This window comes from Halyomorpha halys, unplaced genomic scaffold (assembly GCF_000696795.3).
Source record: "Halyomorpha halys isolate HHAL.00 unplaced genomic scaffold, Hhal_1.1 Scaffold689.1, whole genome shotgun sequence".
In the NCBI taxonomy this organism is placed as follows: Eukaryota; Metazoa; Arthropoda; class Insecta; order Hemiptera; family Pentatomidae; genus Halyomorpha; species Halyomorpha halys.
This window is the reverse complement of record NW_027113663.1, coordinates 357,589-370,612: the sequence shown is the minus strand read 5'-3', so window position 1 is coordinate 370,612 and position 13,024 is coordinate 357,589. Positions and strand designations below refer to the sequence as shown.

At 27.5% G+C, this 13,024-nt stretch overlaps 1 protein-coding gene across 4 annotated transcripts in view; it reads right to left on the bottom strand.

Annotated features, from left to right (window-relative positions):
- LOC106685400 (Extracellular sulfatase Sulf1) overlaps nucleotides 1-13,024 on the bottom strand; it is a gene marked incomplete in the record, with an annotated part of 308,543 nt that overhangs the window by 294,066 nt on the left and 1,453 nt on the right.

Below are 13,024 nucleotides of genomic sequence, written 5' to 3'. Positions count from 1 at the left end.
AATTATAAATACTCAATAATAATAAGTAAATATTAATAAAAAGACGAATGTAAATAAAATGGATTGTAGTAATGATAAAATAAAATATACACATTTCAAACAAACCTAATTAGAGATTAAGAAAATAATATAAATCGATCAAATCAGAAATAAAGTAAATCATCTAGAACACAATCGTACTTCTAAATAATATTTACATTCAGCCCATGGATCCCCTAACCAATCACTGTCACCCACATGTGGATGACAAGGCAGAACTCCGAGGAACCACTGGAGACTGTGTCATATATCCTATAAAACTACTACTCAATTACATAATGAGCTACGTGTATAAATGTTTTACTACTAGCATCAAGATATACTTAGTAACACTGAATATTTATTAATACCTGTAAACTGTAAATATAAAACAGTGGTTGGTAATGGAAATGAAACTCTCTATTTAATACGAAGTAAAGTCAACAACTCAACAATCCAAATTAATTTCAAGCTAGTTAAATGTGTAATATGATACAGAATTAGACATTTTACCATTTTTATTTTTTTTTAATGTTTAATCCATATCAAATAGAAGTTAAATCTTTCGAAAGACATGGAAAATCTTTATGCTGTTGAAATCTCAAAACAGATAATATTAATGCTTATAGTATTGCGATAATGTTCTATGCTTATAGTAGTAATTTAAATTAGTTTAGTAGATTTAAATGTTCAAAAGTTATAGTGATGTTATATGTCAATAGCTTGCTTCACAATGGTGTTAAGTACATTTCCACTAACTTTACAAACAATACAATTAAAGATTCTCTCTTTTATGAAAATTACAACTTTTCAATTTATTTTTTTGGCTGAATAGATTCAGGTAAAAATTCTGATTCAGTTCTGTCAAAAAATTAATTGAAATGTTGTAATTTTCCTAAAAGATAGAACCTTTCATTGTATTTTCGTAAAGTTAGTGGAAATGTACTTAGCCATTGATAAATAAGTTTATAATCAAAGGGGAAACCAATGCTATAAACATCACTCTTCTTAAAACAGAATAATATTTTTTATTTTAATAATAATAATTATTTATTTCTTAAATATTAATACTAACAAGTAAGAAAAAATAGGAAATGCTTTCTGAATTTTAAGTCTTCTATTTTTAGACCTAAATAATCAGTATTACAGAAGTTTTTTGGAAAATATTTAGGGCATAATATTTTCAATTTTGTTATTTTCTATGTTGTTTATTTGATTATATTTTTATACTTTATATAGTTTTAGCGAAACATAATTTTAATAATTTTTTTTTTAATCATTTTAGTTCTACACCAAAAGTCTATATATCCACTTTTGAAAAGTTATTATTCAAAATTATGAGGACATCTCGTGTATACACTTTAAATTTGTATTGAAAATATTGATTTATAACACCTTTTTGACAGAGAAAAACTTTAATTCTTCAATAAACTGAAAATGTTTCAGAAATGAAATTATTAACTTTTTATAGAAAACTCTTCATATATTTGTTGCTTATTATATATATTTTTTAAATACTTTTTATTTATTGATAGATATTACAATCTGCCACACAGCTGTGGGAAATGGGTAATAGTGATGAATGATCACATTCAAACTAAAATAAATATCAATAAATAAATGAAAAAAAAATATCTCATTATATTTTTTAAAAAAACATAAGTTTCGTATTATTGTATTTCTTAATCATTTAATAGGGTATTTTTTTAAAAATATTTTAATGGTATGGTTGTTTTTAATGTTCTTTAAAAACCTATTCATGCGTTGATGAAAATCGGTTTATTAACAGATAGATTCAAAATATACAGGTTTATTTTCTAAAAAAAAAAAATCTAATCAATATTAATGTTTTTTATTTTAGAACACAAAAATGCATGTACATTTTTTTTTTCAAAACATAGATCTCAAATAAATAAAGGTTCAAAGTGATGAATCTCAAGTATTGATAAATTTTCTTCAGTTATCTATTACACTGTTTACTTTTTTTTTTGTCGTCTCAATTTGAGGTAAGATGGTTAAATATATTTTTTTGTGTTATCTTAGATTGTTATAGTTAGATTAATAATTTCAAAATTAACTACTGAACAACTCGATTTAATTAATTGTATATAATATAATCTCATATGATGTTTCACCATTTCAGAGAAACAAAAGTAAATACAGATAAGCTCATAGGCTACCTTGAAGGTCTGGGACGATTATGATCTTTAAAAAATTTTTTTTTTATTTTATGTTATCTTTACTTTCGCGACTGAAGTGGATGTTGTACTTTTATACAAGTAGCTCTTAGCTCCTGATAACAATGGATTTACTCCATAAGTTACGAGCTATCGTATAATCTCTTCTCGTAAATCAAACGATACTCATTTTTTTACAATTCAGCAAAATATCGTGAGAAAAGTGGGCTCCTTGAACTATCTCATGATATGACTGAATTCAATAATAATATGAATGAAAATAGCTTGTACACCTTATAAGCTCTAGTCACCAAATGAAGGCAAGATTTTATTTTATAAATTAAATGTGATAAATTAAATTTTATAAATTAACTGGTGAATCCATTCCTGAGGACTGTTTTAAATTTTTCTCGCTCCTCATCATCCTATCTCTCCATCAACCTTTTCTCACTCTCTCAAAACACAATATTTATTTATTTAACTATCAATTCGTTATATATTTATATCCCCATTTCTAAGTCATTGTTAAAATTATTATAGCTTTAATCATAAATTTTTAATTGATATAACTTAGAAATGGACACGGGACAGAAGTATACAGCAACCGCAATACCAACGGATGTACGCAGACTCGTTTTATCATATAAATATAACATTTATGAAATTCAAATGTCAAAGCTAACTTTTTTTTTTCGATGTTCATAAATTTTTCCTTGCCCTTCAAATAAAAATATATGAAAATAGTAGCAAATAATTTAGTGAAGTTTCAACTTAACAACAATTTATTGGCCAAATTTAAATGTTTTAAAATTAATTTTCAAATTATAACAGGTGTAGGGTATCCATTTGTCCAGGTATCCTATATGGTTGAAAACCCAACACAGGGTCCCCTTGACGTCACATGTACATGCATATTATGAACAGTGCCAGAGATCAACATGGAACCCATTTGTACGTGCTGCAGATTGACAACTTTTCAATAAAATGGATATATTTTTTAGTATCTATTAATCAACTGAAACTTATGGTTTATATCTTAACATTTTATATCAGCACATTCTGTTAATGTTTTGTTTTATCACTTTTTTTAGCAGTCGCGAAAATTTAAGGACTGTGATAGTAACTCTGCACTCAATTCATTTTATACTATGTACGATATTAGTTTTTTTAATATTATTAAAAATATCCTAATCCTAACTTGGATATGCATTGAATACAAACAGAGATAAAAAAATATACATAATGGCCGCTGCCAGACGGATCTGTGCAATATGCATTGTAAAACATTACCTTCATTGGAATGAAAAAAAAAATAATGAGACAATATTGGTTAACCCACGGGTCCATTTAATGATCAGTTTGTATATATATATATATATATACACAAATTTTTATACAAATATATATATATATTTTTTTTTAAATGTTTCCACTGCCGGCTGTAGCTCAGATAGTTTGGCCTTGGTCTATCATTCTGTGATCTGCGGGCGGAGCCGGTACGAATCCGGTCTTTGGGCGTTGACTTTTTTCATTAAGTGGTGGTTCTAAAAAATGAATAACCTGACACTCCACCATGGCTAGAATAGGTTGGTCACCTGTTGATAACTAGGCAAACACCACCTTCGCTGTGGGTTGCCTTAAAAAAAAATTAAACATATATCAGATATGTATAATTTGCAAGCAAAGGTTTTAATTGAATTTGTAAATTACCATAATTTAGTCGAATGATTGTTACCATCTTCGGGTACATTTAGTTTTAATTTAGAAATCTTTAGACAAAAATATAAATTTCTCTAATTATTAAAATACTGATGATTTCGAAATTTAAAAAATTGACTTTATGTTATAAGCTTTTTTAAAATTTTATTATTTATATATGTTTATAACATATGGAAAGTTCAACATCATTCCTTTGTTAATTTTTTTCCTGAACTCGTGAAGAGATTTATAAATAACCCATACGAAGCTAAATATATTTCCATCCCCATAGTGGACAACTTCGACAAGAGTCTACGTCAGGACCGTAGCCCTGTGGGTGACGGCATTCATAGTTCCAATGCAGTTACCTCCCGCTGGGGGTGTATTGTTCTTTCAACCGCTTTTCAAACCCTTAGCAACTATTTTAATATTTTTTTAATGAAAAAAATTGCTAAATATATCTCATTGACTAAGACAGATATTAATGTTGGTCACTCTTCTATAAATTAAGTGTAAATAACTTTTTTTGACACAGTAATTCCTCAAGTATTCAAAAGTTTTTTTACCCCGGAACTAGTTCTTTCCTAATCCTCAGAAAGACAGGTGGGTTTAACGGATCCATAGAAATATTTATTATTTTCACTATGATGATATGCTATATGAAATATATAGGGAAAGGGAGTATTGGGATAAAAAAAAATTTCAAAATCGATTTTTCGACGGAAATAAAAAATGGTGAACAGCTTAGCTCACAAATGAAAATTCGAACGAAACTGAAATTGAGAGCAAAGCGTATGGCTGCTACGGCAACTATTTGCGGGATGCTACGGCAACTATTTCGTTAAAATCGACTTTATATAATCGATGTTACACTTTTTTTTAGGATTTTCTCACGGCTTTAACGATTTTGATTAAACGTGGTGAATAAATGTACAATGTAATCATCTAGGTATTGACATCATTGGAATAGAAAGGATTTAAACGACGAATTTTCAAAATGGCTTCTTCTAAATTACATTTAATTTGTTTTGTTTTTAAATAATCTGCTCTCTAAAATTTTTATTAGTGATGATAAATGGATAAATAAAATCAATGAAAAGGTTTTATAATTAACTTCAGGAGATCTGAGGAACAATATTTTTTCCTGGATGATATCACATTTCCTTAAACAAGAGTAGTAATATAGACGTATTATATACCGTTGAAAAGCAAAATATTTAAAAAAAATTATAATATTTAACAAATAAAGTCGAGATGCGCACATATCACCAATTTTTTAGTCTTATATTCGATGTTTATTATTTTTCATTGTGTTATATAATCCATTTTTATATAGATACATAAACAACTACTAAAGGAAACAACTAGTAATAAATGAATCATATTCAACGTATGGTTTTATATAAAAAGTAGACAATTGTAACTGGGTCCAACAGAATCACCTAAACTATAATTATTATCATCTTGCTGTGAAACGAGATTATCTTAGGCAGCATCTTGGGAATGATTTTTGGACTTCATCAATTATGAACTACCTCATTTTTTTAAGCAACTAAATATAATTTGAAAGGTGGTTCGTTTAGGAAAAGGTCTAGGTAAAGAACATTGGCTGGTCATGTCGATTAGTTACAATAGGCTAAGAGCCATTCTTACTGATATCTGTTAAATTGTAAACTAAAGCATTAACTGAGAGTTGACTGTTCTGTTAAGAATCGGAACTAAAATTTCTTTCAATAAAATTTATCAGAAATAATCTGGAATATCTTAATAAATTTAAGATGTTTTTACTATAGTGTATAAAAATAACGAAATGAAAGAAAGAATTTAAAAGTTAATAGAAGGAAACACTAATTACTTTTCTGTTATAAAATTATTCATTTAATTATTTGCGATTACTGTCCATAAACCTGGAAGTACTACATAAATATAACTCATTGATTTTGTTTTTCTATTACCACGATTGAAGGAGTGGCAAAAAGGGTGTAGGTAACTTCATTAGGGGTATTCATGATCTTTAGTTTAACATGTTAAATGGAGAAATATTTCCTTCTTTTACCATGCTAAAACATAGTAGATATAACATATTACATAGTTGAGAGTCTGTTACTAGGTCTGTTAAATGGAGATTGACGTCACGCAACAGACCAGCTGAGCTCATCACAATTTTGGTTTGTTGTGTTAGTGTTTTGCTCGTAGTTTGTGTTTTGATTGTGTATTAGTATTGTTTTGTATATTTTGAAATCTAATAAAGCAATGGATGACAATAATAATAATGTAATGACAGTTGTCAATTAGCTCATCTTGATTCTATTCCTCTCAAGTCAGAAGATCAACAAGACACTCAGATGCCAAACTTTCACACAACTTCCACTTTAGATATGTTGTAATGAATTCCTTCAATCAAAATTTAGAAGTAAAGAATAACTTGAAGTTTTGGAAGGAAGGGTTATAAAACAAGTTACTCAGAAAATCCACTGAGATCTCTTATGCATTTAACATTTAATATGACTTTTAATAGGGCTACTCACAATCTTATACTTTAAACATTTTACATTTAACACATCATGAATACCCCTATTCTGGAAGAGTTTGGATTTACAAGTATTATAGTGGGAAAAAAGATATGATTTTTTCATGTAATCCCTAAAAACAACTGCTTTACATTTTTGAACTTTTGAGTTTGAAATTTAAAAGATGGGATTAATACATTATTAATTAATTGTTAATTAATTTATTAATTAATACATATAATATAATAGTATTACATTATTAATTAATAAATGAATTAATACATTATTGAAATTTTGAAGATGGAATTAAGTTCAATCTTGCTTATTGGTTTCGATATAGTTCCGTGCAATAATAAAATAAATTGTCTACAATACAATAATTATAATTTTTAAAAATCCCATTAGTGCCATTATTTTGAAATACCCGTAAGTTTATCTTATGCCATATCATCAAATCAAAAACTGCAGTAAAATAATTGCTCCGGCAAAAATAAATAAATTGTTGATTTAAAGAATAACCAGTTTTTCTCTGAAGGTCGACTCACCTGTTAAAAGGCGTCATTTATTGAATGTTAAAAATAAACAAATATTTAAAGAGCTTATGCTATCTTGGAGCGGTAAACATGGGCCAATTGCTACCGCCTTAACTACGTGAAATAGTGCCGGCAATTATTTGCTTTAGCAAAATCTCACGGATTACTCATTCTTCGTTTTGTGAATGGGAGTTGCTAAAATTAAATTTAGTGCTTCATCAATTAGAAATCAACTTGTAGCAAATATATAAATTTTATTTTATTTATTACTAGTAATTTATAATTATAAATTTAGTTGTATATCCAAAATATATTTGAAAATTCTAATAACCTAACATTTTTCTACTTTTTTTTCCTCTTTGAATTTTAGTAGGAATAACCCCCTGTTTGATACTCATCATTACATTAGTAGAAAAAAAAAAGAGCTTAGAAAAAAAAATTATTAACATAATTCAATACCATCCGGAAATTTCATAAAATCCTCCAAAGTAACGCTTAGAAATTAACTTATATTTAAAAAAGATGTGTATTTCAATAAATAATCCATATTATATCTCAAAATAAATTGATTTTCTATGAAGCAGTTAGAAAATAATACATATCCCCTATTTGTACCACTCAATGATCTGCTAACGTAAAAAAATTTACTAGTTTTACACCACAAATGCCTAAGAATTTCAAAATATTATCCGGATTGCTCCAAAGTAATTAGAATACATACAGATATGAACATCTTACTAAAAAAATTAGGATCAATACAAATAAACATGTGCATTCTCATAACCATGTCCTCTAATAGCTAAAATAGGTAATTCATCAAACAAGAAACGCAGATACTATCACATGAGAACGAAAAATATTATTGTTTAAACATTGACATATAAGTTACATAGGTGAGAACAAAACAGATTCTAGTTCAAATATTGACGTATAAGTTACGTAGTTCATCCTGTATACTATTTTCAAAATATATAAAATTTTCTTTTTACCAATACGTAAATTATTTTTCTTATATGAGAAAAGTTAGTTACAAAGTTACATTGTATAAGAGTAAATCCTAAATAATTTTGAAATGTTTCATAATATGAAATAAAAATACTTAAAAGTGATATTTAAAAAGCTGAAATTAGCTAAACGAAGAAAGTCAAAATACTTTTAAATTTATATTTTACATTCATCAATGAAAATTTAATTTTCTTTTCATGTTGACAGTTCAATTTAAATATAGAATAAAGGACAAGATAATTTATTGCTTGTCTCGCAACTGAGACCGGCGAGAAATGGACGATTATATCTTGTTAAATTTCTTAGGTCGTTATGAAAATGTTATAGCTCCGCCGAAATTGTTTATTTCACTGAATGTTTAAGCACATATGTGATCTTAATTTCCATTTAAATTGCATGTTTTTAAAGTTTTTATTTTATTTTTATCAGATCCACAGCAATTTTTACATATGTATGTGCATACAGAAGTTCAATATCCGATACATTTCTAATAAAATTATTTTTTGTACTAGATGATAACAGCTGATATAACTAATAATCAAAATATATTAAAAAAATGGTAATAGAATGTGATATCAATTATAATAATAAAAATAGTAAATAAATCAATAAATATATGTTAAATATATATTCGTATATTTTTGTCTTCTTTAAGTAATAAAATATTTCAGTAATGTACAAGCTATCGTGGTTTAGTAAAGTTTGCAAATGACATAGGAGTCTGTTGTCACATAACACTTAAAGGCGTGACAAAGTATTTTATTGATATTAATTGAATATGCTCTTAAATTCACAGAAAATTTTTTTTGAAATTTTATAAAATAAATGTAGTATAAGGGAGGAATTAAAGCATAAAAAAATCACTTCAATTCCTGTTCAACAGTGTAACATCTAAAAAAAAAATTATTATTTTGAGATATGCATATAATCTTAGCAATAAGGGCAAGATAGATACAATTAAAAACTGTAATATCTCGAAATGTATTTTTTAGTTAGATTTTATGACATATATTTTACTGTATTATCATTATGTATAAACATAATATATAAGAAAGGCTTATCTGATTTTTTAAACAGACAATTATAGCGAGTAGGTTGGTCGATGTACGATAAGTCACATCTCACAAGAGATCATAACACAAAAAAAGGCATACCTTCGCCGCCGGACCCGCCCCGCTAAGACCCCCGGGAAGCAACGGTTCTATATCACTATTGAAATATTAGCTTAAAACGGGAAGAGGAGGCTTTAAGATAGTTAAATCGACCAATAGCGCTCATTTCTAAGATTATAAAATATAAAAATAACCATTTTTTGAGATGTTACACTGTTGAACTGACATTTATATGTTCGTTTTCAACTTAGAGGAAAATAAAAAGTATATAACGTTTGCCTCTTTTGACACTGAGTTGTTTTTACATATCTCTAAATATCATGTTGCAGGTTGCAATTTTTCTTTCATCTACATTATGTACGGTATTCATCAAATCAAGTTGATAAATTTGAAGGCAATTTTTCATCACCGTGAAAAATATGTTTTATGTAAACCCCTTCTTTAGTATATAATTTTTAATATTTTATTTCTGTATATCAATCCATTCCATCTCTATATTTCATTCGCTTTTCGCAATACTAATTAGCAGAAAGTAGGTTTTGGCCCTCATAGTCACCCCGCATGCTTGAAATAATTTTAAAAGAATGCTACACTCGCCAGATTTATGAGGCTCATGTTTATTTCACTACTACGATTTTTTCTTCATAAGCCTGCTTTCGGTAACGGTTCGCCGATTAGGTAAGTCGTTGAAGGATCATTTATTCCTCCAAAAATGTTTCTGCACACTGCGGCTTAATATAAAATATTTTTAAAAAGTGGGTCAACCTGAAGGTTCAAGATCCAAGGAGAAAAAAATCAGTTATTTCAGCCCAAGTTTTTATTACTTTAATGAAAACTATGTATAATTACTAGTCCAAACTGATGAGTCTGCCAAGTATAGGTAAGAGGAATAAAAAATGGCGGCTGTTTAAAAACCTTAAAAAAACATTAATTTTTCATTCGGAGCTCTATATCTTTAAAACTACCAACAACACTAGAAAACCTAAGAGAACTCCATTTAAAGTAGAGTAAATTTGCTAAAATATGAGCCCTATTAGAGCTATTTACGTTTAATCGTTCTTGAGATATAGCTTTTTAAAAAGCAACTTTTCTTAAAAATCTACTAAAAGTTAAGTTAGTGGCCTTATTTTGGGAAATCTATATTTCAAAAACCATGAGACGTACAGATGTCTACTAGCAATTAAATTAAAGCTAGTTTATTGGACTATAAAGCAGTTTATAAAGTTTATCTTCGAGGGAGTAGTATATTTCATGATATTTGACAAAATAAATTAACAAAATGTCAATTTATAGTTGTTCGGATAGAAGTTACGAATTTGAATGGATGGACTACTACTCCTTCCTAAGATAAACGTCATAAACTACATTATAGTACATTAAACTAGCTTTAATTTGAGTGCTAATACCTGTAAGTCGAATGGTTTTCAAAGTATAGATTTCTCAAAATAAACTTCTGATTTATCATTTTTTTTATGAAATGTTGCTATTTAAAAAGCTATACCTCGGAAACTATTGATCATAAATATCTCTATTAAGGTTAATATTTTAGCCAATTTGCTCTACTTTAAATATTGTTCTCTTAGATTTTCTAGTGTTGTTGGTAGTTTTAAAGATTTAGCGCTCCGAATGAAAAATTAATTTATTTTTAACGTTTTTAAACAGCCGCCATTTTTTATTCCCCCTTGAGCTTGGGAAACTCGTCGATTTTGACTAATAATTATACATATTTGTCATTAAAGTAATCAGAAATGAGGGTGAAATAAATGCATTTTACCGAATCGAATTTTAGTTATTTTTATAATTTGCCTTATATATATATATTATTCATTTATTTATTGCTATTTACAACTGTACATTATAATACATTTAGTAAATTTGATCTCAGTTAATATAGAGTGTTACAGGCGTGTAGAGAAACTACCCAGTGGTTGCACTCTAATGACGTTTTACATTAGCAGGTCTCTTGACCATCTTCTTTTCAGGCGTCTCGGAGGATTGTCCGGAATGGAAGAGGAAGCAAGGTTAGAAACTAGTGGGTTGTGGTGGTTAGGGAGTTTGTAACGGAAAGAATACCTGGCTCGTGCTAGATCAGTTACATATGGAACATTAAGGTCTTTATGTATGATTTTGTTTGTGACAAAGTAAGAAGCATTGAGGATTTTACGAAGGATTTTGGATTGTAAGGATTCCGAAGGTTTAGTGGAGCCCCAAAGCTCAACTCCGTATGTCCAGAATGGCCTTATTTCAGTCATGTAGATCAGTCTTTTGTAAAGAATTGGAAGTTTAGACCCTTTGTATAGTAAGTGCAGTAATAGTCGAAATCGAAGTGCAGTTTCCTGTCTTTTGAGTCTTGTGTTAGAATTCCTGGTTAATTGTTTATCCAGATGTAGTCCAAGGTAGCGGATCTGTTCGACATGGGTGGACTTTAAATTTAAATTTTACTACATTATTAACACAAACTTCAATAATCCACTTTTTATCCTAACTTTTTATTTAAAAAAACCTCCAACGTTTCGGACCTTAGATCATTTTCAAGGAGACAACCTTAATCATTGATGTCATAATTCATTAAATTATATTTTTTGCAGGCTAATTGCCCATATCATATAAACTATATAATTTCAATACAAAAACTATTCCATAAAAATTGATTTTCCTTAACCTCATTAACAATGTTAACAATTTTACTGATATATTTTAATAATTTTATTGTTAATAAGGTTAAGGAAAAACAATTTTCGTGGAATAGTTTTTGTATTGAAATTATATAGTTTAGATGACATGGGCAATTAGCCTGCAAAAAAAACAATTTAATGAATTTTGACATCAATGGTTAAGGTTGTCTCTTTGAGAAGGGCCGAAACGTTGGGGGTTTTTTAAAATAAAAAGTTGTGAGAAAAAGTGGATCATTTAAGTTTGTGTTAAAAATGAAATAAACCACTCTCAAACAATCAATATATTTAATCAGTAATAAAATTTTACTGTTTATCTCCCATAAGTCACGTCATGCCTTATTCCCTCTCTCAGATAATAAAATGAATTATGTCCATATTAACATGAAAACTATTTTTCTAACATTTATCGATTATTTTATACTATTTTGTTTTCTCTCCTAAAATATACCTATTATGGGGAAACATGTGTTTAATAAACCTTACAAACTCAATTAAGACTGGTATTAAGCATTACTTGAGAAAGAATCTTTTAAAATGTTTATATATTAATTGCAATTAATACTTCAATATTCGAAAAAAAAAAGAGAGAATTTAATAAGAATAAAGAAAGACAAGGAGCAAAATAAATCCGAAAAATGATTACATAAGCAAATAAAATTTAAAAATATATAATTTTTGCTAACAAGTTAAAAGTACTTAAAAATATAAAATTGTAAAAAAAATATTAAATCATAGTTCAATTGCTTAAAGTCGTATGATAAATTATTTTTCGTGAATTCGAAATTAAAATGAAAACTGGTCTTAACTTTTACCAGAAATTACACTCTACAAATTTTTGTTTGTTTTTGTATTATCATTAGTACATAAATATTACCTGATCAATTATTCATTCTGAATGATATTATAATTATTCATAAAATGTTCATTATTACTATTATATAAAAATGTAATACTGAAATATTGTTATGGTTAAAATCATTTTTTTTTTCAATAGAAGTATAAGGTTTTAATTTGAAGAGGAATCAATAGATGAAATTGATTGATCCGCAGTGATAATTCACTAATAAATTTCCAATCGCTAAAAATATATTTAAATTAAACTCAAAACATAAATTGAAGAAAAATGTTTCCTTATTTCTATAAACAAATTTAATCCTGCAAAAATTAAACAATTTTATTTACATATATGTCAAAGACCATTCCATAAAGAAAACAATAGATTATTTAAGCAGTAAATGCTGCATGTGTTTTTAATTCAGTAGAACCGAATTTCTTACCTATATAAATATAAATATA